This window comes from Dromaius novaehollandiae, chromosome 11 (genome assembly GCF_036370855.1).
Source record: "Dromaius novaehollandiae isolate bDroNov1 chromosome 11, bDroNov1.hap1, whole genome shotgun sequence".
Classification (NCBI taxonomy): Eukaryota; Metazoa; Chordata; class Aves; order Casuariiformes; family Dromaiidae; genus Dromaius; species Dromaius novaehollandiae.
In genome coordinates, this window is record NC_088108.1 from 24,803,842 (window position 1) to 24,815,393 (window position 11,552).

At 43.0% G+C, this 11,552-nt stretch overlaps 1 long non-coding RNA gene across 1 annotated transcript; it reads left to right on the forward strand.

The window, feature by feature from the left end:
* The first annotated feature begins 3,179 nt into the window (after positions 1-3,179).
* On the forward strand, positions 3,180-6,866 carry LOC135329518 (uncharacterized). Its single transcript, XR_010390952.1, has 4 exons — positions 3,180-3,318; positions 3,550-3,672; positions 5,848-6,082; positions 6,705-6,866. It is a non-coding gene; the product is annotated as an uncharacterized LOC135329518 (long non-coding RNA).
* Positions 6,867-11,552: the final 4,686 nt, after the last annotated feature.

An 11,552-nucleotide genomic window follows, 5' to 3' on the forward strand; every position in this document is an offset into this window, starting at 1 on the left:
GTCTGGTGGAATTTGGCATAGCTGTTTAAATTTTAACAAGGGATAAATTAAATGAACCTTTACCTAAGATATACTGCTGAGGACAGAATGCCTACAGTTACAATACAGATACTAATTTATCAAGAACTGTTGGGTTCTCAGCTTCGTATTAAAATACCAGTGGCTGCCAGGATCAATCCCTACAAATCTGCCAAGAAAGATACAATTTGAATCAAACAATAACATTTTTAGTTAGGCTTGCACAGAAACAGTTTGGCTCTGATGTATTTTCCTGAGAGAATTACAAAAGCAGGATTTAGAGATTCTTATGTCTTGGGAATTAAATGCTCAGAACTATTGGCTGTCAACTTGAAAAATGTTAGATCTGCATCTCTCCACAATTGTCTTAAGTTTCTTGGAACTGAGCCCAGCTATTAGCAGGGGGTAAATAAGACAAAAATTGACAACAATGTGCATTACAGGGCAGAGTGTTGACGGATGAGTTTTAGATGTGAACGGTTAATGGATTTCTTAGAACTGCAGTACTTGATTTGAAGCTTACAACATTTCTGAAGAAGGCGCACCTCAATTGCTCTCAAAAAATTCAAAAATATATTTTATTCCTTTAAAGTACTGCAAAAATGCTGGATAATATTTATTACAAATATACTTTAAATGTGCAGCTTTAGAAGTTTGAGTTCAGCAGAATTCAGTTTAGCTGTTGGCGTAAATCATGACAGTAAAGTGGAAATTGCTCAATGAAATAAGGGTTAAGTATCTGTTATTTCCAAGTGCTTTCACATTATTTCCAAACTCCTCCTTTTGTTTTCATAATATACTGTGTGAGTTTTATGCAGGGCTATACTGTCAGACTGGGAGTGATTTTGGCTTTCCATAGAAATGTTTCTTTGCTTTATTATTTCTGCTCATTTATGTGTGTGTTTGTGTAGTATGAACCCTTCTTCTCTTCCATTTAATGAGCTAATGACAGAAAGCTGTAGCCTTTCCATCCAATATCATCTTTACTAGGATTGAAGAGTCCCAAGAAATAAATGATAATTTCACCACAGAGCTAGTGAGTGAATGCTATTTGCAATGTGTAGGACAGTTAATATAAGGCAAACTTGTAAAACACTCTGTTTTAATAGGTTCATTTAGTTATGGGCAACAAGCGCAGATACAGCAAAATATGACACAAGCGCCAAGTAACATGAACAAGCCTGAAAGTGCATTAAAGCTCCAGTTCAGCTAGGCACTTTAGCCTGAGGTTATTTAAACATGCATGTGGTCCTACTAAAGTCACTAGGCATATTTACATCCATGGAAAGTTATGCATGTACTAAAATACTTTGCTGAACCGAGACAAGCAAAATAAAGGCCTAAACAGCTGTTACTCCTTTGTCTTTATTTTACACTTTAAGCAAATGAGTGCTTTTTTTGCTTCTCTCTCGCCTTCCTTCCTTCCTTAGGAAGATACTTTCAATAGTATTTTTCTTATCGGTTAGGAGGGTGCTTCTGGACCTGCAGGTGAGTTTGTAAGCCCTTTCTAGCTCCAGTGCTGTCTGATCTCGCCAAGTAGCTAAGTGTGATTTTGAGTAGAGCGAGATGTTAATTCCTTCCCTAGTGTCAACACCAAATGTCACTTTGGAGTTTGAGATAGGTGTTTTGCCCAGAGCTCAAATAAATTGAGGGATAATAGCAAAGAATTTGGGTTCATAGGCTTTAAAAACAGTATGTACATAATGCCTTTAAAAATCAGTTTCACTCAGCCGAGGAAACGTTACCCTCTGCCCTGTCTTGCCTTTAGTAAGCCTGTTGGTTTTTTTCCACATATACAAACAACTCTTGGTTTTCTGAGGAAGCAAAGGAAGATTTTTTTGCACTCTATTTCTATGATTACAGGTATGCTTTATGGCACTCGACAGGAAATGACTTCCACATATATTTGGTTGATGGAGTCCCTTTAGGGGTCATGATGTGCAATAGAGAAACTCCCAAACAATTTGTCAAGGCATGACTTCAGTGAGAAACATAAGCACCAGTCTGAATATAAGCATCGGAATTGTTCCATTTGATGAGACCATTCATGTATACAACTAATAAGAGTGGCTGAACCAGAGTGACTTGGTGTCTTCTGTGTTCATCCAAGTATCACCCACTTGGGACTAAGAACTTGTAGCAATATAAACTAACAACCTAGATTCAGTAGTTGCAATACCATTAGGTCACTGGGTTAAAGAAAATAATGTTAAATGGAAAGTATTTGAAGTATACCACAAAGCCTCAGTAAGGTAAGGAAATGGCCAGTTTAGATCCAGCTGCTCCGATTTCAGCAGGGTTCCTGTAAAGGATGAGTTTACAAGTTCACATTGATCATTCCCCTCTGCAACATGTGTATAAAAGTGCAATCTGAAGTTTCAGGAGTGTCAAAGCTGGATGATGATTCCATCAATTTTCTTTGGCTCTGGGTTTTCCTTCAGCGGTTGGAACGTAAATTATGAGAAACTGAGGGAGAAAGTTGTAAATTATCAGGCTATGTCAACTTCAATATTCTCAGCCTGATGGATTCTTGATTTGACAACAATCTGCTTGTCAGTCGCTCTTGCAAAATATTAACACACTTGATTATCAAATGTGTTAGCCAACTGTTAAATCCTAACGGGTAGAACGGTTAGAAGTCCAGATATGCAAAGGGCTCAGTCAGAATTCACTTCCGTTTATGTTATGAAGCATCTGCTAAAACTCAGGAGTTATTCTAAATCTTGCCATTGTTTGCCTTTGAAAGTTAGATTTTCTTTTAAGATTTGGAGTATTCTCTGGGTAATCCTTGCTGAAGGAATTCTAGCTGTTTATGTAGGAAAACTGGACAGACGAGCACAGGCAGTGTTGCCCAATTTCTCAGGTGCAGTCAGCGTTCCTGCTCACGGTTGAAGGGAACTGGATGTGCTCAGCACTTCTGAAAGTCAGACAGTCTCTTTGAAGTTGCAGAAAATGGGTTATGTGCCTAAACAAAGTACCTTAGATTAATTCAGATTAGCATTTAGATCAATTAAATTGAAGAATATTTTAAAACCAGTAAGTCAGCCAATGCAAAAGCCTCACCTTCATTTGAAAAGCCCTTCAGGAAAATCATGCCAATTCACTGTGATTTTATTTCTCCTCCTTTTTTTTTTCTTTCTGGCCTGTAAACAGCTGCAGCAGGGACTGTCTCCTAGTTTGCGTTCGTACAGTGCCTGGTGCAATGATTCAGATCTAAAGTGGACAAATGAGAGATGCCAGGAAGAGCAAGGGGAGCCAACCGAAATGAAGGACCCCTGAGGAATCCATAATGCAATAAAGGTGGGTTGCTCATCCTCCCTTCCAAAGAAAAATAAGAATTTTAAGAATATTTTACTGGCAGTAATGGAGGGGATCCCCTCCAGCAATTACAGCATAAAATGAAAGGTATGTGTGGTAACAGCCTCCAGCATCTCTATTGAGGAGCTGCAGTAGCAAGGTGGCTTGGAAATATCTAGTAACAGGAGTGCCTGTCCTTAATAAGCACTGTTAGTTTAATTGCCCCCATTACAGACTTTATCAGCAGTGGGAGGAAGAAAAGGATCACCTGTCAAGCAGAGTGGGAAAGCCAGGATGGTAGGCAGTGCGGACTGCTGCGCTCTGCTGAATGCATAATGAAACTGCCAACAAGCACAAGTAAGAAATTATGTATTTAGTCTGTATGGTCTCTCTTTAAAAATTCTTGCAGGTTTTTTTTTTTTTTTTTTTTTTTGTCTAAGTCTTCATAAAATAATGTGCCTGCAGAGCTGGTTAAATAAGCACTGATCATTGATCTAGAAAACTCTTGAAGACATCTCCCACCAGTTTGTGTGGGCAAGCTTTTATAGATGAGGCACTGATCAATTATCACATTTAATTGTTGATGTGAAATTAAAAAAATTATGATCATATCTTTAAGCATACTAGTCTGTCTTAAAAATTGATAATAAGCATTAGTCTTCTCTCCTTATGCTGTAAGTTATGATGGGCAATTATAGATTTGGGTGTTACACTCAGCACTTAAAAATAATCACTTGGAAACAAGCAAAAATATGAATAATAACCAAGTGTAAATTCATCTCACATATATAATGTTGTAGTAAATGCTGACGTTCAGAGGCAGGGAATGTGGTGCAGAAGGAGGATGTTGGTTTTTGCAATTACAGTCACAATCCATACTCATAAGATTAAAGTTTTACATAGTGGTTGTTCTCAGAAAATTTGCTGAATCCTAATATTTAAGATGAAAGCCTAATAAAGGGGTTTTTTTTTTAAGAATTTGTCTGATAGGTTTGATTTGCCAGTTCTCACTGAACCAAAACTTTCTACTGACTTCAATTATCAGTAAATTGTGTTGACCTCAATAAGGATTTTTAGAGAACCAGACCCATAGCATGAATAGGCTGTTCTGAGCAGAAAAGTGACTGCATGAAAATGGCATCTTCTTACTCATCAGTTCTGCTTCCTGAGGGCATACTGAGCTACATCATCTGACTTTAATGACAAAAATTACTTTTTTTCTGCTCTTTCCTCCTGCAAGACCTTCAGAGCTGGTGTAAGAGGGCAGAGAGGGTTTGTGCAGCACCAGCAGAATTTTAACAAAGTTTTAGCTGCAGATTATTTCTTTGTGGTGATGATGTCTGAGCCAGGGAGAACACAGAGGCACTTTCTTTCAGGTGCCAGGGTGAGTTTGCAGGGCTATGCTTGGAGGAAAAGGTGTGGTTTTTTTCTCTTCTTTTCTTTTTTTTTAACTTACAAGCCAAGAAAATATGATATGGAGGCACTGAGGGAGGAAAAATGGGGAACTCCAATCAGTTTTTACAGCTGGTTGTATTTACAGACCAATTTTCAAAGCACTATCTAACCTAAAGGAGAGGGGCAGTGGGGTAAAACGTGCTGTTATTTCACCCACTCAGTTAACAGGTTTAAATACTAGGGATTTTTCCTCTTCTCTTTAGGCTTTTATTCTAATGCATCACCGTAGGTCTGAGCTCTTGAATTCCCCTTAAAAGCTCAGGCTATTTTTCAACAGAAGAATTGTATTACGGTGGGGGTCCGCAGGGGTCTGCGGGCGTCCTTGTCACTCCGCCGGTGCCCCGGGAGCCCGCGGGGCCACCGCGACCGGTCCCTTCCCTCTGCCTGGGCTCTGAGCACCCGGAGGAGCGGGTGGCCCACTGTGGTCCCCAAACCCAGCTCTCCACGTGACAGTGAATCAAGCCGGCGTTTCCCTGGGGGCTACTCCAGCCAGGGAGCTTTAAATGCTCCCCGTTGGACATAGACCTGATTTATTGCATTTGTAAAGGTGACCTTAAATATTTTAATGGTAATAATTCTTTCAAGGGGTTGAATCGGTAAATGTACTATGTTCATATTTTGGCATTATATACTGTAGGCAATTTAATCCATGTAAGTAGTTTCAGTGATATTAACACTGTAGGCAAACTGATACTAAAGTTTAAATGTCAAAGAGAGTTTTCATATTAGATCTAGTGCAAACAAAACATTTTTTCTTCGAGTACTGAGGCGTAAAATACCAGGAGATAGTAAAGACAGAGCGCCAATGAATCTGAAATAAACAGGAGGTGAAATTTATAGTATTTTCAAATATGTGCCCTATCCAAGGACTGCTGCGGCTGCACAGATCTATAAAATTAGAGATAAGACAAAAACCTTGTAGCACTACACAATAAATGCATCTCCACCAGGTTATCTATCTGGATTTCTGTAACTTCTTGGAGATTTACTATTTCACCTTGGATTTATTACCCTGCGGTGCATACTGCAGATGGCATTTTCATTTCCTCCATTACCCTTCTCATTATGTAATGGCAGGTCCTGGTTATAATCGCTGCCGCAGGAACATGCCACCAAACTGCCACCCTCCCCGTGCATGGGGTAAGAGCAGAGAAATGCCCTGCAGAGCCCAGCCTTATTTATCTGCAGGCTTCTTAACGGCTGTGGAAACATGGACGCTGGGCTGGCAATGGACTTGAAGGGTCTGTACGCATTCTTGCATAGGACAGGCGACAGCTTAACGGGGAAAAAAGCACGTCCTGGACAAGCAGAGGTTGGTTTTAGCTACTCGAGAGGCAGCGTGAGCTCCTGGATGCTCCCCACGCTGGGGCGCGTGCACGGTGTCCCTGGTGAAAAGCCCTGGAGGTGCCTGAACCCTGGCGGTCTGTGGCACCAGCCCGTAAAGTCTTTGAGAAATGGTCAAACAGTTTATTGCCCCTGTGCTGCTGTGTATTGCCGCATAAAGCACAGGCGATAACATGGGTAAAAGCAGGAGCTGTTTGTTAGGATGTTTTCTTGTTAAATGACAAGACCTGCTCTGAAATCTCCCAGTAGTCCTCTCCAAGCCCAAAGAGGAGGCTGTGGGGAACGGCACCCCGTGAATAAAGTAGCCCCTATCACAATATTGGCTTTCCACCTGCCCTTTCAGGGAATATGGGCTGTGCTTGAGAGCTCCTCCAGCAGTCCTGGCACCCCAAGTGCTCCCTCTCCTCCCTTGGCACCTCTGGTTGCTCTTTCCCTCTCTTCAGATGAAGGCCTGCGTGGGAAGGAGTTTGTGGGCTGCTTGGGGCATGTGGTTTGGACAGGGAGAGCAGAAGGTGCTAATGATCCCCGTCCCTGTGTCGTGGGAAGAGCACAATGCCTTTGCTTGCTCTCACTCTTCCCTTTTCCACCAGCTTGCTCCTGCTCGTCCTTCTGAACCAGCTCATCCATACCCAGGCGGTTTCTTCTTCCCCGTTGCACTAATCCCTGGGAGGACGGAGGCAGGAAACACCGAGGAAGCTGAAAAGGGCCTGCTGCTTGCTTTCCTAGCCCGAGCAGTCGCTTTCTGTGCTGCCTGCAGGTACGGGGCCGCCCGGCGCTGGCGGTGCAGGGCTGGGAGCTGGGGCTGGCAGCGGCAGTGCCCTGGGGAGCTGAGCAGAGCTGTGCCAGGCCACCGATGCTGGCAAGCAGTCTGCAAAGCGTGCACGGGCAGAGTTACTGGCATGCCCTGTGGGGACGTTGTGGGGATTAGCTAGTGAATGGCAAAGCATGCTGGAAAGTGCTCCGTATTATCCAGATCCCGTCAGACCGCAGGGTGTAGTCTGTACCTAATCGTCATCTATTCGTGCAGGAGGAGCAAGGATAGAAAGTACTGTGTTTTATACTAGGATATATAAATAATATATCCTAAATCCCATAGAAACACTTACCTTGACTTCAACTTCCATTTTTCATACGGGTAAATAATAGAGGTTGAAGTCAAGATAACTGTCTCTGCTGTACTCAGGACATCTTCCTATTAATGTCTTCCTTGAGCTACAGGCATTTCTCTTTCTCCATTTCCTTTGCATGACAGCCAGGCCTGATGGCTGCTTTCAGCTTTTGTCGGCTTCCTTGAGGGGTTGTACAGGAGGGGGACACCTCCGAGACGGTCTGTCAAAGGCTATCGCCCCTTCTCCTGCGCTGGAAGGAGAGCGCGTTGCAGCAGCCGCTCAGCGCTTGTCAGCATGCCGTCGTGCCAGCTCTCCCCTCCGGCTCCAGCAGCCTGCGTGGCCTGCAGACATGCTTTGCGATGTACCAAAATTCTGGCAAAAGCACTGTATATTTTTGTAATGCGTGGCATGGTGGAAGCTGGGGAGGTGACGCTGCCCACCGAAGCACAGAAAATGCAGTCCCGAGGCAGCCGGGAGGTGAGAGCTACTGGCCCCTTGCTGCCTCCAGAGCAACAAGGCTGCCTGCAGGGACGGAGGGATCCCCTCGTCTGGGGACGTGAATCCTGCCTGCCGGGGACAACCCCGTACCCCGCCGCATCTGCCATGTGCAAAGCAGGCAAATATAGCAGAAACCCCTGAGCGCACACTGGGGCCGCAGCCCTCCCTTTCTGTGTCCCAGCTGGACGCAGGTCCGAATGCCGGCGTCCATCCAGCTCCCAGAGTGCTCCTCTGCTCAGCTGCCTCCTGGGCCATTTGCAGTCTCTGCTTTGGCCTTTAAGGGGGACTATGCCTTAGGCACTCCCCTACCTTTCCAAGCAGGAGTATTGTGCATATAAGCACAAGGCAAAAAGTGATGAATGGGAGAAGAAATCCTGCCCTGCAAGAGCGATGGTGCAGTTACAGTGACCATTTGCTTCGCTCCACTAGCGCAGCAAAGACAAGGCCCCTCAGAGCCATGTTTCTGCTTCAGGAGGAGAGCATATGCCTGGAAGCAACCTGCGTGTCTTTATGAAGCTTAATCGTATTTCAGTACAGTCAATCACAGTTTCCCAAACTGTAGTAAAACGAGTTCTTGAACTTGGACTGGCTCGTGAGACAAGATAGTAGCTGGATAATGAAGTTTGGGTGCGTGGTGTAAATGTTGCTTCATAATCAGCCTGTATTGTACAACGCATATTTTTCTCCTTTCTTCGACACTTTGCCAATCACAATTATGCCACTCCACACAATTGTTAATCAGATTTTTTAGAAGTGGGTTGGAGCTGGCAAGCTGTCTCATTCAGAAAGCATGTGAAACAGTGCAGAGTAAATGTCAGCTTTATGGGAGAACAACTTGAGGACTGCGAGAGGACAATTTTCAACCCATTTCTTTAAGTTACCCCAGTGGAGGGTGTGTACGGAATCACAGCAGTAGGAATCACAAGTGCTATGCACATGGGAGACGAGAGCAGGAGGGGAAAAGATCAGTTAAGAATCAATATATAGAGGCTAATAGTGCTCTTTCCTCTAAGGATTTTGTCCTTTCTGTCAAATGCAGAAGGTTTAAACCCACTAGAGGTTTAACACAGCTGTGGTGAACAGAGCTGCTAGTGAAGTTCATCATTTTTGCTTAGTTATACGGCACCAAGGCACTTCAGGTGGTGGCACCCTTTACGCCAAGGTATTTTGGGAGAGCAAAGTCTGCTGACCTTGAAATCTTCAGGCCTTGACAAGCTATAGTCCCCCAAGACACAAGGCTGGGCTTTACCTCACCCAATTTAGCAATCTAAAGATGGTTGCGTGCACCTGGGGCCTCCATATAAGAAGCGAAGAGACAGCACACTGCTGGAGGAAGGTATTGGAGGGTGCCTTCACCAACTCTGTTTTGGACATCTGTACTTGAAGGTGGCAAATCCTACCCCAGATGGTGAGGGGAAAAGGTTCAGTCTCAGTCCTCCTTTGCCTCGCAGGGTCCTAAACTAACCCCTGCTAGACCCTCCTGAAATTTCCAGACTAATATAGGTTACACACAGCCCTCAAGGCCCTCGAAAGCCCACAGGCATAAAGGAAGAGACTTGACTCTTTGACAAGGAGTGCGTGTTGGCAAATGACTTCTGAGAAAACTCAAACTGGTGGCAGTTATTTCCTAAGTGTGTGGATTAAAGGCTCTCCGAAAGTGGTAATCGCAACTATTGCACTTCCATAGTAGTGTACCTGCTCAGTCCTTTGTGGGTCAACACGAAGTACAGAAACATTCTTCAGCAGATGATGCAATTTTTGGGTCAGCACATCCTGGACTTCGACTATTTGCCAGTGTTTTTCCAAGCTAACGATATGTGAAAACGCAGCCCAGAAGCTCACACAAACAGTTTTGCAAGTGCTGCTGCGTGCTAGAGAGAGGAGCAGAGACCTAGCTACTCTGAACCTTGTCCCTAAACAAAGCAAACAGACATAAATAAGATTTTTCTTTGCGCTATGTTTGCATCAAAGTGAAATTTTTTTTTTTGTTCCAAAGTAATTCTAAGCTCCGAAAGACTCATCTGAAAAAGCACTGCCTCTATGAGCTCCTGAGAGCAGATATGAATGTCGCCATCGTTCAAGAGCTCTTTTCTTGCTGTAGCACTTGGCTTAGCAAGCGACTCATGCAGAGCTTTCAGTCAGTAAATACCCTAAAATGAATGAGGAAATTAATGTGTTCAAAAGCTAGTTACAAATTTCAGTGTCTTGCTGAATCAGAGCTAAGCTCTTCAGTTATTATTCAGATTTCTAATCAAAATTCCCCCCCCCCCCCAAAAAAAACCCCAAAGTAAAAAAGATCAAACTGTATATTTATGTTTTTGTCTTTGGCCTAATTGTGCTTCATGTCATCATGGGTCACACTGAAGAGCTTGGGCTTCTTTAGCTTTAAGCTCCAATGGCAGTCAGAAGAACTCAGTTTTAGTTGCCTCTCTGTGCAATTTTTTGTAGTGAAAAGTAATTCTTAGGCTTTCATCGACCTCCTCAAACTGACAAATAATAAGGTAAGCAAAGTGATATGATGGCTTATTTTTCCAAAGAAGATGCTATCATCATATTTAAAAACATATATAGAATGGCTTGTCATAATTGCTGCTACATCAATAGATGATAAACCAATAAATTAAAGTAATGGTGCATAAAAGGATGAATTCTGATAGACTTAAGGCAATATAAAATAATTGGAGACTTTATTGCTGTTTCCAATTTTTAATGGGGTGCTATGCAGTACATTCTTGCAATGGGTATGGAAAGGCAAATTAATCTTTATGCATCATCATCAAGCAGTGTAAACATGGCCAAACTTAATTACAATATAATAGATTGTTAAGCCTCTGCCCCACAGAGGTGTGATTGCTCTCATGCAAGTGATTACAGCTGAGATGACTATCAGGCAAGGTATTCTTTAAAATGCTCGTAGTAGCTTTTGCATGCACCAGACAATAAATCTGATTCGGAAGCCATGTGCCAGAGAGGCAGCGTTGCACAGTGCCAGCTGCAGCGGAACTATGTTCTAGAGACAAACACAGATTTACGATGAAGCGTTAATGAAATGTGGCCTGAAATTGCAGTATTTAGCCAGTAAAAACTCTTGCTTCACTTCAAAAACATGATGGGAATTTTCCTTTTGCAGTCAGTGGAAATGCAGCCTGGGCGCAGAAAGGCTGTGCTCAGCCTCCCGCCGCTGCTCGCCTCCCTGGCATCAGCATCCCGGCCACGCTGGGCTCTGGTCCCACTCAGTGGCACGCAGTGATGAAAAATCATACTGGGGCGACTGGCCTGATGCACTTGCGTAATAAAAAATTATCTTACGTTCTTGACATATTCCCTTTTAGACATTATACCACCTTTAGGCGAGAAATGCAATGCAACGTGTACTATGTAATATTTTCCACTTTTGTCCCTTATACTCTTTTCTGTCATTAGCACTACTGTTCATGACACAAAACACATGATTTTTATGAATCTATTATACCATTACCTCTTGTTCCGTGGTAGCAGCTTAATTTATACTTAGGCATATAAGTATACATTTATACTTACCAGACATACTCTGCAGTGAACTTGCTTCTTTAATAGACTGAGTTCACTAAAAGAATACAAGGTAATATTTTATGTTTTAAATGTGGCAGAAAAATGTGGTTCATAAATCTCAGCTTAGAGGTTATTTGTGAGAAATCGTTGAGAACTAATTCTGAGAAGAGAATACATTTTACTGAATCATGCAGTCTAGATTTGGTGTTTGTATGGTGTGCGCAGTAGAAAATTCAGGCCAGAGGTTATCTTAGTCTCAGGATGGCAAATTTAGCTATGTCTCCTTTAAAACACATTTTG